Source organism: Parasteatoda tepidariorum, chromosome 1 (genome assembly GCF_043381705.1).
Source record: "Parasteatoda tepidariorum isolate YZ-2023 chromosome 1, CAS_Ptep_4.0, whole genome shotgun sequence".
Lineage (NCBI taxonomy): Eukaryota > Metazoa > Arthropoda > Arachnida > Araneae > Theridiidae > Parasteatoda > Parasteatoda tepidariorum.
Genome location: NC_092204.1, coordinates 76779870 through 76800505, shown reverse-complemented (window position 1 = coordinate 76800505; position 20636 = coordinate 76779870). Strand labels below are relative to the sequence as shown.

Here is a 20636-nt window from a genome sequence, read left to right as displayed (position 1 = left end):
ATATTAGTATTTAAAAAAAGAGAGAGAGAGGTTATGGTGACAAACCAGTTTAAAAACTCAACTGGAACTCATTAACTCCACCTCCTTTCAGTTCAAAAACTATTATAAATGAGATCAGAATTTTTCACAATCAATCCAGTAAAATCTTGTAAATAAAGCGAAATTAATAACCAAATTAAGTGTTCATGTTCAAATATTTCAAATGCAAATATTTATTCTGAGTTATTCATGCCCACAGTATTCGTTGGTAGTTTAATAAAAAAAAAAAAAAAAAGAGCGTCTTCTTATATTTACAGAAATTAAGGAAAACTTAAAGTTAACTTTAAATAAATTAATAAAAAAAAATTACCNTTTTTTTTTTTTTTTTTTTTTTTTTTTTTTTTTTTTTTTTTTTTTTTAAGGAAAACGACTTTATTATTAAAACATAAATAAATAAATAAATTAAAAAAAACATTTATATCAGTGAACATTGATCCGAATTCTACAAACATGTAAACATGTTAAACAATTTCCGAGTTTAAAACACCGTAATATTTCAAGGTTCAGTCCAGTTAGCGACCGGCAACATTAAATAAACAATGAAACAGGAAGGAAAAAAAATACTTACGAAACTAACAGACAGCGGCGAAAAGACGAACATAAAAAATATAAATAAAGCGGCTTTCATTTCATTTATTTTCATCATTACTTCATATTAATGGCAACCGGTAGAACGTCGTCCTCTGGCGACAACTGGCGAAGAATTGTGAGCAGCTTTTGACTCGCTTTACACGCAAATTAGAACAGCACCTGTCTATACATCCAACAAGGGTTCCAAGGCTGAATACCAACACGAACTACAAATATATTCGACACAGGCTGCTGTCACGATCTTGAGGCAGTGTCTTCTTTTTTTAATGTTATTATTTACCTCGTTCTTTTTCATGCCATGCCGCAGTAATCGCCAAAGAACACTTCTATTGCGAGCAATATTTTTTTTTCAACCTCTAAAGATGAAAGTTGTTATTATTTCTGGATAATCTACGTGTTTCGTCCACCAGGTCAAGGCGAAGGCAAGATTGTAATTGTTTAATATGACAATAGCTGCCTTTCTTTGAGCGTTCGAAATTCATTTTTTTCTAATAACTGTTTACGAACTGGTGTTATAAGTTCATAAAGACAATATAAAAGTAAACACCGGTTCAAAAGTTTCAAAAAATGTATTATTATTATTAAATAAATCAGATCCATATAGATTCCCCCCTCTGAAATGATTTTCGACTTTTAAGCTGTACTTACCACACTGAGAAAAAAAGTATGATCAAAAGTATTAGAATATAATACAATTTAAGGTATTTCTGGCTTCCATGGGACACCAAAAAAGTTCGCTAGTTTTCACCGAAGCACTTTTATAATGATTTTAGTTAAATTAGCTATAAAACATAGCTTGCATATATGTGAGGAAACTTTTAAATTTGGTAAAATGTGGAAATTTTTTCATGATACCTTAGAGCGTGGCATAAAAACCTGTCATTAGCTTAAATTTCTTTTTTAGTTTTGTATTTTTTATTGAATGTGTGGGTAATATGAACTACAGTTTTGAAAACCAGAATTTCCGTTACCCGTTAGCAACTGAACAGAAAAAAATTTCTATAATTTTTTTCTCCTTGCAGTTATAGGTAGTTCACGATTGCTTTTCCAAAAAGCAGTAACCAACTGGTAACTTTTAATTATAACAATAACTTGTTACTTTGAACAACTAGACGTGGAGTATCTAACATTGTTGAACGGAGAAAATAGTTTAACCCTTTAATGGTCCATTTATTTCTGGTAAAGGTAAATTAAAGTATTTTTGGAATTGAAATTGATATAAGAAAAAAAAACTTATTCAGCTTGTAAGAAATTAATCTAAATTTTAAAGTATATTTACCATGACCTATTAGGAGCTTATTGACTTTTATTTTTCGTTTCTTATAAAATATATTTTAGAAATGCTACAAACTTCAAAAGGAATTATGTATTTTATAACTTTTATACATTTTCTTAAACTAACAAATGGTTACCAATTTTATTCAAACGCACTTCAAGAAAGCTGGAGTTATTAACAAATGGAAACCTCTGGACTTTAAAAATTGGTGGTAAGTATACTTACCACGGCCTTTGGAAGGGTAAAAATTGGTGGTAAGTATACTTACCACAGCCTTTGGAAGGGTAAAAATTGGTTGTAAGTATACATACCACGGCCTTTGGAGGGGTAAAAATTGGTGGTAAGTATACTTGCCACGGCCTTCGGAAGGATAAAAATTGGTAAGTATACTTACCACAGTCTTTGGAAGGGTTAAACGAGGTGTTCTACTCTTACTAAATACAAACTATTTCATACTTTTTGATTCTAAATCATTTCTAACAGTCAGACCAAATTAAGCATACGCTAGATGCAATGTCGTGACTGCAATATTAAACAACATTAACTGGCATAATAAACTAGAAATTGGAATCAAAATTAGGTATAGGATGGAACAAATGGATGGGCGAACTTTGTGGGTGTGAGAGGAGAATAACCTTATACTAAGACAGGAAGCTAAAAAGATTTTTAAGCAATCCAAATCGAATTTTTCAAGGAAATAAAAATGAGTTACACCCTATTCTTTCACAATGGATCTATCCAATATTCACTAGGCGTTTTGAAGTAAAAAAGAAAGAATAAAAATCAATTTTGACGACTTCTTTCATTCATTTTTAGAAAATTAATGTTATATGTGGGAATCATACACAGATATGCAAATTTTTATTGTTTAAGTACGAAAGATTTATTTTACAATATTTCTTTAATATTTTTGAGACGACAGTATGTCTTGATTATTTTAGAAGCGTTTTTGACAGACATAAGGTCTACATGAGACACCTGATTATTCGAAATTCTATTTACTGACAGCTTATTTTTGGAGCATTCTTACAATTTGGAAGTTAACATATTTGAAGATGTTGCTCGGCGCCTTAGAAAATTAATCATTCGTCTTAGAATTTTATTCATCTCATTCATTAGTTAATTCTTCTTCTTATAAAATTAATACAGTCATAGGAATCTTTTATTTATCCGTTGTAGTTATGTAATTTTTTATTGTTTAAATAAAATTAATTTTATTATCTTAATTATTTATTCTGTAATGATTTTGGAACGACGCTATTTTTTATTAATTTAAAAACGATTGTGACACATGTTTATAGTAAACACCCAATTTTCCGACATACGATTAACTGAAACTCGATGCTCAGTAAGAAAAACGGAAAAAATCAATTAGTTTTGCTGTTTTATCACTCTTAGAAAATTAATATATTTGATGTTAATAAGCTGCAAATATGTAAACTTTTATAGTTTAAATACAAAAAGATTTCTTTATTGCTTATTTATGTTCTCTTTTATAATTTTCAGGCAAATAATATTTCTTTTTACAATTTTTTAAATACTTGTGTTAGTTTTGACTAATTTTGACTGGCGAGTGTAGCAAAATCCAGTGTCATGTAAAAACACGTTTTGCTGTATCCGGCCAGCTTGAGCATAAACATATCTAAGAAATGTGAGACAATGAGAGATTTCTGCATGTTTAATTTAATTTAATTTAATTTAATTTAATTTAATTTAATTTTATAACCGGCGTTGAATAGCCGACTTGATTCTAAGTTTATGACTATCTATGTTCAACTCCGTAGCCTTGTAGTTTTGAACATAACCCAAAGGACAAGGAAACTCCTAAATCAAGCATTGAGACAAACCAGCCTTGTTGGAGAACATTGTGATGGAACTATCCCGCATTTGTGTTACATGTAGAGAAAAAAACTGAAAACTTCCCCTTGGTTCGCCCGACGGCAAGGGGATTCTAACCCATGATCCACATAGATAGATTCAATCAGACGAGAAATTTGGTAACTAACATCGAGGATTCGAGCTTTGTTTACTCACTTCCTGCCGAGCGCCTATAAAATGCAATTAAATACATGACAATAACTTTTTCGTAGCAATAAGCTACGTATATATTCCAATTTTGCATATGCTTACATTCAATTAAACTTTCAGTATGAAGAGTAGAAGGTTTTAAGTAACAGTTCTATGAATTTAGACTTAATAACTTTTTCGCAGCAATAAGCTACTATGCAATAAAGCACATGTTTACATTCAATTAAATGCTACTTACACAGTAAAGAGCTTAGTGGTAGAAGGTTCTAAGCAAACAATCCGATGAATTCAGAAACATCAACTTTACAAAATACGGAACTGTTTGCAAAATGCATTTTCTCATTAAAAGCAGTCTGATGATATTTAATTACCTGACAAAATAATATTAAATTTTAGATATGTACAATGCGCATAGAAAGGGGACCACCCAGAATAACTTTTGATCTAATGATCGGATTTTTACGTTCTGGGATTCAATCTTAATGGTTCGAGGAGGTGACCTCAAATATGCTAATTAATAAGTGCAGACGATATTTTAAGCTACGAAATCAGACACAAAAACGTACTTTCTCTGAATAAACACACTTTTTTTTCGACGGATTCGTCTGACCAAGATAATGGGAGTAGCCGCAATTTTGGAAACCCAATAGTTTGGTCAGGAGAGCTCTTCAAAGTTTGGACACCTCAAAATTAATTTTATTTTTTTCATATTTCATGATATCTCAAGAACTTCGAACAAAATTGGTCAAATGGTTCCTGAGAAATCAAATCTTAAGTATCTGACTTTTTTGAAATTCCATTTCTCAGAAACTGTTCAACTATTTCGTTTAAATTTTGTATTTTGCCATGTAAAATTACATACTTTTAAATGATGTAAAAAATTTTATACTTTACAATTCAAAATTTTTTCGACCATTCTTAAATAAAATGATAAAAAATAATAAATATTTGCTAAAAGTTATTTTTTGCATGAAATCACCTTTGGATAAACGAGCTTTATAATTGTGTGCAAAAATTTTCCAATTTACTTAAAAATTTCTCGAGATATAGGGAAATACGCAAATTGTAAAATTAGCATTAGGAGTCCAAACTTGGGATTACCCTTCTGACCAAACTATTGGGACAATTTATCCCAGATTGCAGCTACCCCCTCTATTTTGGACGTCAGAAATTCGAATTTGTCTGAAAAAAAGGTGTGTTTATTCAGAGAAAGTACGTTTTTGTGTCTGATTTCTTAACTTAAAATATCGTCTGCACTTATTAATTAACTTATTTGAGTTCAACCCCTCGAGCCATTAAGATTGAGTCCTGGAACGTGAAAATCCGAACCTTAGATAAAAAGTTATTCAGAGAAGTCCGTTTCTCTTTTTGGAGCACTGTACATCTAATCAGAACTTTTTCTAAACAAATAACTTTACAATTTTAACAATCACTTTAGTGCCTTTTGCTCTTTCTGGGACAGTAACTTTTCCTTGTCTCCTCTTTTAAGACTTTCATAACATACGCTCACGAAAAAAAGAAGCAAGAGAAATCAGTAGCCAAAATATTTCAAGCAGCGACGTAAGTGAATTATTAACATAATTTGTATCAATATAATATAAGAAAGAAGATATTATAACAAGATTGCAAATATCGAAGATATGTTTAGAATCTTTTAGAAGATTAAACCAGTCGTGATCCATCTTTAAATTAATCCTCTGACTTAAATAAAGTATGAAAGATGAATAAGTTATGAATATCTAAATCAAAGTGGCAGCGAAAATAAGAAAGTAGTAGTGCGTAAATATCTAAATTCCTCAGCTCGGATCGGAGTAACTAAAGTCGACGATCACGTAAGAAATCAATATCAGTGACTTGCCAATCAGAAAAATCTTGGGTTTAAAATTGTGGTTGAATCGATACTGATAGTAATGATAACAACTATTTCCTAAGTAACAAAATTTTTGAGATGTAACAAAGCTAAATCATTTAAGCTCTGGAATCATATATCATACCGTCCCATTCATTAAACACATGACTGGATTTTCGGCGATCTATACCTAGAATTTGGATAAACCGCAAACCCTACTTCTTTCTTATCAAATAAATGATTACAGGGTGTTCTGAAATTCGACCCAACAATTGTATGGTAAAAGACATCAAGAGATGAAAATTTACTTCACAAAAAAGACATCAAGAGATGAATAAAACATGGAGTCGCAAACCAAATTGAGAAAGTGAAAATTTACTATATAGAACATGGAGTCGCAAACCAAATTGAGAAAGTGAAAATTTACTATATAGAACATGGAGTCGCAAACCAAATTGAGAAAGTGAAAATTTACTATATAGAACATGGAGTCGCAAACCAAATTGAGAAAGTGAAAATTTACTATATAGAACATGGAGTCGCAAACCAAATTGAGAAAGTGAAAATTTACTATATAGAACATGGAGTCGCAAACCAAATTGAGAAAGTGAAAATTTACTATATAGAACATGGAGTCGCAAACCAAATTGAGAAAGTGAAAATTTACTATATAGAACATGGAGTCGCAAACCAAATTGAGAAAGTGAAAATTTACTATATAGAACATGGAGTCGCAAACCAAATTGAGAAAGTGAAAATTTACTATATAGAACATGGAGTCGCAAACCAAATTGAGAAAGTGAAAATTTACTATATAGAACATGGAGTCGCAAACCAAATTGAGAAAGTGAAAATTTACTATATAGAACATGGAGTCGCAAACCAAATTGAGAAAGTGAAAATTTACTATATAGAACATGGAGTCGCAAACCAAATTGAGAAAGTGAAAATTTACTATATAGAACATGGAGTCGCAAACCAAATTGAGAAAGTGAAAATTTACTATATAGAACATGGAGTCGCAAACCAAATTGAGAAAGTGAAAATTTACTATATAGAACATGGAGTCGCAATTCAAATTGAGAGAGAGAAAATTTACTGTATAGAACATGGAGTCGCAAACCAAATTGAGAAAGTGAAAATCGCGGAAAACGCATCCAGGTTCTGAATGTCACAGCACGGATTGTCGTCGCTTCAGCAGACGCCAAAAGCACATCTAGTACCTTTCAGTGAAACTGGGAATCGTTTTTGCATCGTTGTAGACCGTGCAATGACCGTCAATGGATGTAATTCAAACAAATGCTGTAATAATAAATCAAATAAATCTTTTTGTTGCTAGCAAGTTAGTAAATTTTTTTCAGCGTGATATCGAGACGTGCATAGGTATTTTGCAATTTTCATCGTCTAAACTTTGTTTGCTGCCCTTTGTTCTGTGATAAGTTTTCGTTCCCTTTATGCCGTTTAACACCCTCCTGAATTTGTCGATTGAATTTTTAAACGTTCTATATAAAGATAGCATCTATAGATAAGTGTGTTATCCTGCTTTGAAGTTTCTACCACAGATCACAGAACTTGAACCCCATACCATATCATTATTGAAGCAAACTAATTGCCATCAGTCTTTCAATTCGCGGAAAAATGATGTTTCAATATGTAGGCATAGCTTAACAAACATAGAAAACGAAAAACATATTTAATAACTCGATGCTAAATCATTTAACCTCTCGCTCATTTTTTTGCAACCTCTTTAAAAAAAAAATTCTAAGTAATTTAACAATTTTTTTAAATTTTCAATGAAATAAATGCTTAACATAGTTTTGTTTATGTAATATTATAGCTCAAGTGCATGACTTTAAACATTAATTATGTTTAAATCCTATTTTTATTTTAAGATAAAAAAATGTGAGCGAAATTTGAAAATTGCAATATAAAAGCACTCATTTTAGATCCTCCGGAATTTCATTTTTTTTAATTCCTGCATATTCCTTTATTTTACACTAAATAAGTAAATCTACTCTTTTTATAAAATTGATAAATAAAAAAAATGAAGATTCGAAATGATAGGATATGCATTTATTTACTTATTCTATGTTTTCTATTATTACTGTTCAAATCAACAATTATTTTCAGTAGCTAATGTATCAACTTTTATACACAATACTCCTTTTCATAACATTCCACAAATATTTTGCACTCCTTGACTCACAAAGACGAGATTCTACATGTAAAAAAAAAGATAAATAATAACATAAGGAGACGAAGAAATTATTACAATAATGTAAACAACATGTTTCACATCTATTTTCTCCAACGACTATTTCTTCCCCGAGTTTTTGGATGAAAAAAGTCTTTGATTTATTGAGTCATCGAAACGCTAAACATAGAGAGAGAGAAAAAAAACACTGAAATATGTATAAAACTTGATTTTCAGATCAATATTTTTAAAATACACGACAATAAGCCAAGCATTTATAATTAAGATAGTTTTGTTTTGTTTTTCTAAAAAATTAAGTTCGGTTTCCAAACTAATTATATATCATTGGCCCATATTTCCCGGTTGCAAACTAGTCTATTTAATAAAATGTTTCTAAAAATATCAAATTCTCATGAACTTGGAATAATTCTTTTCCACAACTTTTAATATCTACAGCACTAATTAAAGCTAGAACGCAAATATAATAGTTCGATTTTTTCCATCCAATTTCAATTTAATAGTTATATTTATTAGGAAATAATGATTTTAGAAGTCATAAATTTATTTTTAAAAGATTAATGTAATGGATATGTACTATTTTATAATAAAACCAGAATGTTTGTATCAGAATTTCATACAACATAAGGAAATTCTACAAAAGATGTAGACAAAATTTTCAGAAGCTTCGGCAATGTACTGAATAAGATTTGATAAAAGTAATCCCGTTCACCAAAGTAAAAGTAAGTAATGGTAAAGGGATTTTTCCTTAAAATAATTTTCGGTCTAAACATAAAATTAGAACTATAAAATGAAAATCTATTAAATCATTCACTGGTTGAATCAGAGTCTTAATTCAAACAACAAAGGATACTACCAAATACTAATATGGTCATCTAACAAGGAAATTTAATTTTGATTTTGTTTTGATTTTTAAGATAAGACAAGTTTTTTTTTCCTATTTTTATTATTTATTGTTAAATTGTTGAGGGGAGGGGGGAATTTCCAACTATTTATTCCTTTTCTTTATTTGAAATTTAAATATTGAAAAGTTATAATTATTAGCCTAGCGATATGTTTGTTAATATCGCTAATTTATCAGTAATTATTTATTTAAAATCAAAACAAATATGTAGTGATTATATTAAAGGTTATTCTTGTGTTATGCTTGCTTTTATCGCTAATTTGTCAGTAATTTTTTTCAGAAAATTCAAATAACGAAACGGTGGATTTAAATACACAAAAGAAGCAAAATTGTCCATTGCAAATAATTAAATTTAATTTAGTTACATTAACACACACACTGCTTGAGCAAAATTTCTGGAACGTTGAGGTTTTTATTTTAATCTCATTCACTACCCGCACTCGTGATATTATTGAGTAATTTTACCAAAGCACAAAGCAAATTAGAAATACAATGTGTACAAAATATAAAGTTATAAACTCTCTCTCTTCTTTCTCGGAAGACATAACATTTAATTGTGATTGCAGACTTTTAACTGCTTTCATAAAACGCTAGTGAAGCATTATTACATATTAAAATGTTAATTCACTGGAAATAATAGTTACAATGGCAATCAAGTGAACAATAATACACGAATAAAAATAAATATTTGTAGAAAGCAAAAACATAAAACTCCATCTGAAATGGGTCAGTATACCCGTATAGCGCAGAAAGCCCATATACCGCATTGAAAGTGGAGCTATTTTAATTAAGTCAAACGGAACTACTTACATTATGTTTCTCATAAAATCTGGGTTATGTCGGGAGTTTGTAATTGTTTGGCCATGAAAGACATAATAATAATGTCTGAGTGAATAATGGAAATAAAGAACTATTGTCTTGACTAACTGCGCAAAAACACATCAAAGTGATTTTAAAATAGTCTGATCATAAACTTGAAAAATAATGAACTAGTTTTATTATGTTAACCCTTTTGATTTTCTTTTCAATTGAAAAAATATATATATTCTTATTTATATATTAATATATTCATATATTTACTTATTTATAGATTTTTGATTTTTCTGTTTTGTTAATAAAGAACTATTGTCTCGACAAACTACGAGTACACAGATATAATTTTAAAATATTATTTTCACAATCTTGAAGAATAATGAACTAGATTTATTGCCTTAACCCTTACAATTTTCTTTTAAATTAAATTTAAAAAAAAAACATATTTTTTTATTTATATATCTACTTATTTATATATTAACTTGCCTATATATTCATTTATAAATTTTTAATATCTCTGTTTATTTATAAAGAACTATTGCTTCGATTAACTATGAACACACAAAACGTCAATGTAATAATTTTAAAATATTCTTTTCATAAACTTGAAGAATAATGAACTACATTTATTAAGTTAGCCTTATTGATTTTCTCCTTATTGAAAATATTTTTAAAAATAGTTTTTATAGATTTTTGATTTTCCTGTTTTGTAAATAAAGAACTATTGTAACGACTAATTATGAGTACACAAAACGGCAGTGTAATTTTAAAATATTCTTGTCATAAATTTGAAGAATAATGAACTAGATTTATTACGTTCACCCTTTCTATTTTCTTTTAAATTGAAAAAAAGACATATTTTCTTATTTATATATCTAATTATTTATGTATTAACTTGTCTGTATATTTATTTATAAATTTTTAATTACTCTGCTTGTTTATAAAGAACTATTGCTTCGATTAACTATGAACACACAAAACGTCAATGTAATAATTTTAAAATATTCTTTTCATAAACTTGAAGAATAATGAACTACATTTATTAAGTTAGCCTTATTGATTTTCTCCTTATTGAAAATATTTTTAAAAATAGTTTTTATAGATTTTTGATTTTCCTGTTTTGTAAATAAAGAACTATTGTAACGACTAATTATGAGTACACAAAACGGCAGTGTAATTTTAAAATATTCTTGTCATAAATTTGAAGAATAATGAACTAGATTTATTACGTTCACCCTTTCTATTTTCTTTTAAATTGAAAAAAAGACATATTTTCTTATTTATATATCTAATTATTTATGTATTAACTTGTCTGTATATTTATTTATAAATTTTTAATTACTCTGCTTGTTTATAAAGAACTATTGCTTCGATTAACTATGAACACACAAAACGTCAATGTAATAATTTTAAAATATTCTTTTCATAAACTTGAAGAATAATGAACTACATTTATTAAGTTAGCCTTATTGATTTTCTCCTTATTGAAAATATTTTTAAAAATAGTTTTTATAGATTTTTGATTTTCCTGTTTTGTAAATAAAGAACTATTGTAACGACTAATTATGAGTACACAAAACGGCAGTGTAATTTTAAAATATTCTTGTCATAAATTTGAAGAATAATGAACTAGATTTATTACGTTCACCCTTTCTATTTTCTTTTAAATTGAAAAAAAGACATATTTTCTTATTTATATATCTAATTATTTATGTATTAACTTGTCTGTATATTTATTTATAAATTTTTAATTACTCTGCTTGTTTATAAAGAACTATTGCTTCGATTAACTATGAACACACAAAACGTCAATGTAATAATTTTAAAATATTCTTTTCATAAACTTGAAGAATAATGAACTACATTTATTAAGTTAGCCTTATTGATTTTCTCCTTATTGAAAATATTTTTAAAAATAGTTTTTATAGATTTTTGATTTTCCTGTTTTGTAAATAAAGAACTATTGTAACGACTAATTATGAGTACACAAAACGGCAGTGTAATTTTAAAATATTCTTGTCATAAATTTGAAGAATAATGAACTAGATTTATTACGTTCACCCTTTCTATTTTCTTTTAAATTGAAAAAAAGACATATTTTCTTATTTATATATCTAATTATTTATGTATTAACTTGTCTGTATATTTATTTATAAATTTTTAATTACTCTGCTTGTTTATAAAGAACTATTGCTTCGATTAACTATGAACACACAAAACGTCAATGTAATAATTTTAAAATATTCTTTTCATAAACTTGAAGAATAATGAACTACATTTATTAAGTTAGCCTTATTGATTTTCTCCTTATTGAAAATATTTTTAAAAATAGTTTTTATAGATTTTTGATTTTCCTGTTTTGTAAATAAAGAACTATTGTAACGACTAATTATGAGTACACAAAACGGCAGTGTAATTTTAAAATATTCTTGTCATAAATTTGAAGAATAATGAACTAGATTTATTACGTTCACCCTTTCTATTTTCTTTTAAATTGAAAAAAAGACATATTTTCTTATTTATATATCTAATTATTTATGTATTAACTTGTCTGTATATTTATTTATAAATTTTTAATTACTCTGCTTGTTTATAAAGAACTATTGCTTCGATTAACTATGAACACACAAAACGTCAATGTAATAATTTTAAAATATTCTTTTCATAAACTTGAAGAATAATGAACTACATTTATTAAGTTAGCCTTATTGATTTTCTCCTTATTGAAAATATTTTTAAAAATAGTTTTTATAGATTTTTGATTTTCCTGTTTTGTAAATAAAGAACTATTGTAACGACTAATTATGAGTACACAAAACGGCAGTGTAATTTTAAAATATTCTTGTCATAAATTTGAAGAATAATGAACTAGATTTATTACGTTCACCCTTTCTATTTTCTTTTAAATTGAAAAAAAGACATATTTTCTTATTTATATATCTAATTATTTATGTATTAACTTGTCTGTATATTTATTTATAAATTTTTAATTACTCTGCTTGTTTATAAAGAACTATTGCTTCGATTAACTATGAACACACAAAACGTCAATGTAATAATTTTAAAATATTCTTTTCATAAACTTGAAGAATAATGAACTACATTTATTAAGTTAGCCTTATTGATTTTCTCCTTATTGAAAATATTTTTAAAAATAGTTTTTATAGATTTTTGATTTTCCTGTTTTGTAAATAAAGAACTATTGTAACGACTAATTATGAGTACACAAAACGGCAGTGTAATTTTAAAATATTCTTGTCATAAATTTGAAGAATAATGAACTAGATTTATTACGTTCACCCTTTCTATTTTCTTTTAAATTGAAAAAAAGACATATTTTCTTATTTATATATCTAATTATTTATGTATTAACTTGTCTGTATATTTATTTATAAATTTTTAATTACTCTGCTTGTTTATAAAGAACTATTGCTTCGATTAACTATGAACACACAAAACGTCAATGTAATAATTTTAAAATATTCTTTTCATAAACTTGAAGAATAATGAACTACATTTATTAAGTTAGCCTTATTGATTTTCTCCTTATTGAAAATATTTTTAAAAATAGTTTTTATAGATTTTTGATTTTCCTGTTTTGTAAATAAAGAACTATTGTAACGACTAATTATGAGTACACAAAACGGCAGTGTAATTTTAAAATATTCTTGTCATAAATTTGAAGAATAATGAACTAGATTTATTACGTTCACCCTTTCTATTTTCTTTTAAATTGANTAAAATATTTTTAAAAATATTTTCTTAGATAATTACTTATTTAAATGTCAACTTATTAATATATCTATTTACTTCTAGATTTACTTATTTATAGATTTTTGATTTCCCTGTTTTGTAAATAAAGAACTATTGTAACGACTAACTATGAGGACACAAAACGCCAGTGTTATTTTAAAATATTCTTATCATAAACTAGAATAATAAACTAGTTTTATTACGTTCACCCTTTCTATTTTATTTCAAATTGAAAACAATACATGTTCTTAATCATATATTTACTTATTTATTTATTTACTTTTTATATATTAAAATGTTTATAAATTTACTTATTTGTATATTTAAAATTTTTCTGATTTGTTTATAAAGAACTATAATCTCGACTAACTGTGAGAACACAAAACACAAAGTAATTTTAAAATATTATTTTCACAAACTTCAAAAAATTCTAACTACAGTAACAAAGAATAACTAGAACTAATTTTACTGTGTTAACATGTGCGGTTTTTTTAATTGAGAAATAGCTATTTTCATGATTTATTTCTGGTCATGAAATTTCAGTTCTTAAAACACAAGCCGTACAAAAATTTCTATTCGACACTATTTTATATCCATGAAAAATAAGAATAATTTTTAAAATGTTAACAAATGTAATTCGTATTTTTAAAAAAAAAAAAAAACCGGAACCGTAAATGAACAGAAGCTAAAAAATTTAAGCACATGAAAGGAAATAATATTTAATCAAAATAAAGTTTTACTGGTTACAAAAACAATGATTTCATAGGTGAAAAGCAGGTGACTCAGCTTTTTTGTTCTAAATAGAATAAAATACTGTAGATTTTTTTTTCGGAAAACACTTCATAGTGCATCTTGTTCAGGCACGATAATCTAAGCTTATCTTCTTTAATTTAAAATTCAACATTTTAAAATATGAAATCTACTTTTCAGCCTTAAATATTTGATTTCCATGGCGAGTTAGCGAGTTTAAATTTTATTCCCTGATTTACTTACTGACATATACTTACTTTATTTGTTTTGCTCAGTTTGAAAATGACTTGAAATTTTTTTTATGTATATTGCTCCCTTTTTCCACACATAAATTCGATTTCCAATAGTATTTCCATTCTTAAGTTTTTTCTCTAAAACTTTTTAAAAGAATTTCGCTTACGACATTACCGACCTCTAAACTGCAAACCATCAATAAATAATTATTAAAAACATTCGTTTACTAAACCGCCAAAAATATTGTAAAAAAAGGTAGTTAACAAAAAACCATTTTTACCTAGTACTTAATAAGAAAATAAAATCTACCCTTAAAAAAAAACTTTACACTGCCATTCCTGCTATACGAAACAAAAGGGAAATAACTCAAACTCTTGTCATTTTCGGTCCTTATTTTTGTAAGGACTCAAATAATTAAAATAAATTACTATAATAATATCTAATATTTATTATAATAATAAGCATTAGAAACTAAATAAAAAGGAAAACCAGATGTATCAAAAATTGGAAATAGATTATAGAGATTAGAGGTGACTTTACTGTAAAAATTACGGTATATCGGATTTTCTTTCCGTAACATGTACTTTTAACCGAAATTTCTTACAGTGTACATGGAATAAATTCTAATATCATAGAATTGTTTTTAAAAATAATTATTTAAAAAAAAGTATACATGAACTAAAATACATCTTTCAGTTAGGGTTGAGATTTATTAAGATTTTAATCTGCATTAGTAAACAAAATCCACTTTTATTAATATATTTTTTTAATATCGTGTAACTTGCTAGTTCAATGACAGGGAAAAACAGGTATTAGCTGTTTTAGCCTATTATATGGATAAATACGCAGAATTTTCTCAGCTAAAAAAAATCAATATTCACTTTGCTAAAAATCATGAAAAAATAATAAGCATTGCAGTCAAAACATAGTATAGTAAGACAGCTGCTCAAATAAGTTAGCAGACTAGAAAAATATCTTTTTGATCTGTATTGTATCTTCTTGCAGCTAAACAACTATTTACCTTGTCATACTATGTTTGATTCAAATAATATAATTATAATTTTGAATTTTGCAACTATCTCATATTCAATTCCTGAAAGATTCCTTAAGCTTTCAAAAATCGATTTAAAAAATCTTAAAACTTCAGGCGAATAAGGTTTTGAAGTTTAAAAGCATCAGACTTAACTAAGCATGAGCATATCATTTGTTTAGCGTTTTCATTTATTTATTTATTTATAATATCAAATTTTTAAAGATACGACTTTTTTAAATTAGACAACTCATAAACTCTAAGACGAATTTCGTTCAAAATTTATATTTTGTCACTTAAAATAAAGTGTATTGAAATCATATAAAAAAATCTATATGCCTTAGAGTTCAAATTTTTTTTTAACTAGTATGGAATTAAGTAATATGTAATAATAAGTCATTTTTAAAAATTGTTATTCTTATTATAAAATGAGTTATAAACTTGAAGATAAAAACTTTATAACTTTTATAAGTTAAAAACTTTTTGATTCGCTTAAAAAAGTTTTCACGGTGTTGCAAAATATGCGAAATGTGAAATTAAAGAGCCCAAACTTTCGACTGCTCTCCTGCCTAAACTAATAGGACTATTTTTTTTAAATTGCGGTTACTCTCCCTCCCCCAAATTGTTTGTTGTCAAAAATTGTTGTCAAAAATCCAAATCCATAGAACAAAAGGTATTTTTATTCAAAATAAATAAGCTTTTATGTCTGATTTCGCATCGTACATGCACTGTTAAATGCAATACTTAATGCACTGCTAAATTTGCATTCAAATCGGTTGAAATTGAAGAAGCATTTTAGCATACATATATGAAAAAATAGTTTTGAGATTAATTTAAAATCCGTCAAAGCTTTTTCTCATAAGTCGATGCAAAAACCGCTGTATTTTTTATTTTATTATTTGTTTGTTTTTCTCTCTGTTTCTTTTCATTCCTTTTTTTTTTTTAAATTTCTTATGGACTAGAGTTAAACAGGCCATAACCTAGGGCTCCAAGATCTGATTCACACCTCAATAATTTTAAAATGATGAATAAAGGCACGTCAGTCTCAAAATTATGAGGGCATTTAGTATATACCCTGTTTTAAGCTCAATTACGAATCTTTTTCATAATATTTATTTGAAAAGATGAAATGATTCTTTACACTTCAGTTATTCCTTAACAATGTAATTTTTTTCTTTTTATTTAATGCCTATTTACGACTCGAGATTTGTTCCACTTTATTAAAATACTCCGAACATGTATTCCATGAGATATTTCGAATTGATATCACACCTCAAACATCTTTACGATCGATACACAATGCGATGGATAAATCAATTTTCAAACTTTATCAAAACATCACTTTAAAGAAGCAAATATACAATACGGCAAACGACTGCCTACAGTAAAATGAAACTTTTAAAATGGCGACATCCACCAACGACATTTTCCGGGGTTAGCGAACAGCGATTGGCACGACATTCTCACCGCTAAGAAATCATGAGAGACTTCACCTTCGTTTTCTTTGTCACGTCATTCATGCGACCCAAAACAATGAGAATTACACATCATCGATATTCATAATCTGTGATAATCTAATCACGTGCCACCCTCAGATGATGAGGAGGGAAGGAACACGTGGGATAGGAAGACAGATCTCTTTATATGCTTCACAGATCACGCTTCCCTTGACTAAAGACTGCAGATCTTTGGCTAATTACAGATGTCGATGGGTTTAGAGACCGCAATTATATTTCCACTCTCTTTTCTATAATTTACAAATTGCTTCGTTAAGAGACTATTAAGAGTTCCAAGACAGTCGTTATGAAAATCATTACGGAATGTTTGATAGTTATCTGAGCATTTAGTGAGAAATTCATTTCCTTGGTGATGTGGCAATTGCAAATTCACTGAATGTCTCACGAAAAAAAAATTTGCCTCAACTTTTTTATTACTGGTTCTTTTAAATAATAAGGAAAATTATTGACAACAATCTCCGATTAGTTAAGACCTCTGATTATTGGCAAGTTTTCCTAGATACTTTCTTTTTATTTTATTATAACCAGCGCTGAACAACCGACCTAACTTTGAGTTTTTGACTATCATTGTTCAACTCCGTAAACTTGCAATTTGGAATCTAACTCAGAAAACAAGGGAACTCCAGAGTCAAGCATTGGGATACACCAGTCTTCCTGAATGACTTCTTTAATGTAACCTTAATATAATGTAACTTTAATGTAATGTAACTTTTTTGACGAAACTAACGAGCCTTTGCTTTACATGGAGAGGAAAATCTCCCACGTTTAACCCAACGGCAACCCGTATGATCGTTCGATCACTGAGGACACTTTAAGTCAAAAGTGCGGTCAGTGCGAGCCGGAAACAGAATTTATATCAATCAGTCACCACTGGGGTTTGAGCCTGGCTCAACTCATTGGGAGACGAACACTCTATCCCCTGAGCCACTGCGGCTCTTTCCTTAGTGCTTGTAGACGTATCGAATGATTGTTTGCCTTTAATGTTAAAAAATTATTTTTTTAGTTTATCTTTTTAGCTTTATTAAACTTATTTCAGTAATCATGTTAATTAAGGTTACATTAAATTACTCATTGGTGAAAAATTGCTTAGTTACTGAAAATGTTTCCTTCGTGCTTGTAAATAATATAAGTTATCAAATCTAAATTTACTGAATGTCTCATGTACAAGAAATTTTCGCATCGAATATTGAAACATCAGTTTTCATATTATTTCAGCTCCAGCATCTTATTTTAATTATCAGACTAATTTCGAGGTCAAATTTTTTAAGTTGACTAAACATCTCAAAAAAGAGAAATTTGTAACCTAATATTAAAATATTTTTTTTAATTTTTTAATTTTTAGCTCCATTGCTTTAGTTTTAATAATCAGGCTAATTTTGAGTTCACCTTAAGTTCCTGATTAGCGGAAATTACCTATTTGCAAATGTTTTACGTTTGGCGTCAGAAAGTACAAATTAAAATATAGCTTAGCTCAAATTTATGGAAACTGAAAGTAACTCGATAAAAAAAAAATTCTTTTTTCTTTAGTAAACTGCTGACGATTTTGTATACATTTAGAAATAATTTTTAACAATATTTTTATTTCATATCTATATTTAAATACAAGTATCTGTAACCGTTATATTATATTTTAGTTAAAAATACTAAGGAGAGATAACAATTAGTCGTATCAATCATATGATAGCTAAATTCGGAGTGCGGTCCCTAGAATATTTACAATACCGCGTCTCGATGTAAACACTAAACAAATGTACAACATAAAGTGAGCCTTGGTGTACAAAATATGCCAATCCAAGTGAAATTTTAATAGAAATCAATTTTTCATCATAATATCTAAAACTTAATAGGTCAGGACTTAACAGAGCAACACATATTCTATGCAAAATTATAAAAAGATTACATTTGTATCAATTTCCTTTCAAATATTGAAACTTCAGCAATCGTTTTTAAAATTAAGGTAGCTCAGTAAATTAAGGCGAAATCGTTAAATTTTAAACCACAAAAATAGAAATATAGCACGTATGAAATCACATTTATCGATATATTATTTCATATTATAAGCATATCGTGAGTGGCATTTATTGACGTGACTAAAACTATAAAAGATAATTCAGCGCAGAGAACGGTGACAGACAGTATGAACTGATTTATGTTTTGAGAAAGAGAGGCAAAAAAGAATGTGCATATTTCTGGAAGAACCTATGCGGAACCAACATGTCCTACAGAGATTAAGAAGATAATGAGACTCCGAAATGCCTCTTCTTTTCACCCTTTTCATACTGTTTTCCAAGAGTTGATGCCCTGTAGACAAAATGGTTAAACGTGAACTCGTAGAGAAGGCATGAAACATCCTCTAGCTATCTAACTTTGTTCACGTGTCTCGTGGCGTAACGGATTAAAATTCTCCTCCGCAATCCTATCAAGACAGCCAACGTTTGTATTGTCGGAGGCAGAAATGAGAGAATAAAGATAATAGCTAGTAGCTATGGATTTTTTTTTTTAAATTGTTTTTAAACTATGTAATAAGCTTCAAAATCCAACAACAACAAAAATTTAATAGTATGCGTAGCGAGTGGGAAGACGCGCTAAGCTCAGCAATCTCCAAGGTTGCTTCGCAATCATTTTTCCCTTTAAAGATAAATATATTTTTACATCAAAATTAAAAATTACACATTTATAACATCCCTAAATTTTTTATTGTTTGTTTTAAAGAATAATTATTGTTCTAACGTTATTTTAAGATTTTGTTCCACGGATTTCTTAATTGTGTATATCTTATGGGATAAAATTTAAACCTAACAATTCTGCTGAGTAACTTTTGTGACTTTATCTGTCAATTTTTTTAAAAAAATTCATTCTAATTTGATTTTCGGTTACTATCAAAACTTCTTTTCTGCCAGAGTGACTTTGCAGCAATAGGGTTAAACCATTAGCGTGAAAGTTCTATAATTCCGTTGTAATATTCGATGAAGAATAGTTACATTTAATTAACTACAAATTACTAAATTAACTACAGACTTCTTAATTGCGTAAATTTTATTGGATAAAATTTAAACTTAACGATTTTGCTGTGTTACCATTGCAACTTAATCTTCAAACTGTTTTTTTAAAAAAATATCATTCTCATTTAATTTTCGATGACAATAAAACTCCTTTTCTATCATAAAGATTATGCAGCAATATTACGCATCAATCCTTGTGAAGTTCTATTATTTCTTTGCAATACTCAATAAGGAATAGTTACATTTAATTAAACCATCAAACCATACTTCTAGACATTTAAAAGGCACATTAAAAGGGCCAAATTTATTATTTGGTTTTAAATTTCATCTAAATGACCACCATTTTTTAAAAATACAGAAGATTCATAAAAAAATTTCAAAAGAAATTACTCGACAATGCGATATAGTGTTTAAACACAATTAGCACCGATATAGAAGAAAAATATGATCCCTTTTTCGTACTATCAGATACAATACATCTTATATTTTTCACTAATTAATGACCTACATAATTATTCAAGAAGAGGCACAGCGAAAATTTAAGATGTTATTATCAGAGCAAGGCATGAGTGCCTATTCTCACACATGAAAATGTTTTCTAAGAAGATACAAAATTTTAATTTAAGGTATCCTTAGAA

The 20636-nt window shown here is 27.8% G+C and overlaps 1 protein-coding gene across 2 annotated transcripts in view; it reads right to left on the bottom strand.

Moving 5' to 3' along the window:
- Window positions 1–20636, bottom strand: part of LOC107437146 (uncharacterized) — a 69441-nt gene that overhangs the window by 27030 nt on the left and 21775 nt on the right. The window contains exon 1 of one of the 2 annotated variants that reach the window (XM_016049057.3): window positions 608–751. The exons of the other annotated variant lie outside the window; for it this stretch is intronic. The gene's annotated coding sequence lies outside the window, so the exon portion shown is untranslated. Of the gene's footprint in view, window positions 1–607; window positions 752–20636 lie in introns of those variants that run through there. 2 annotated transcript variants of the gene reach the window in all.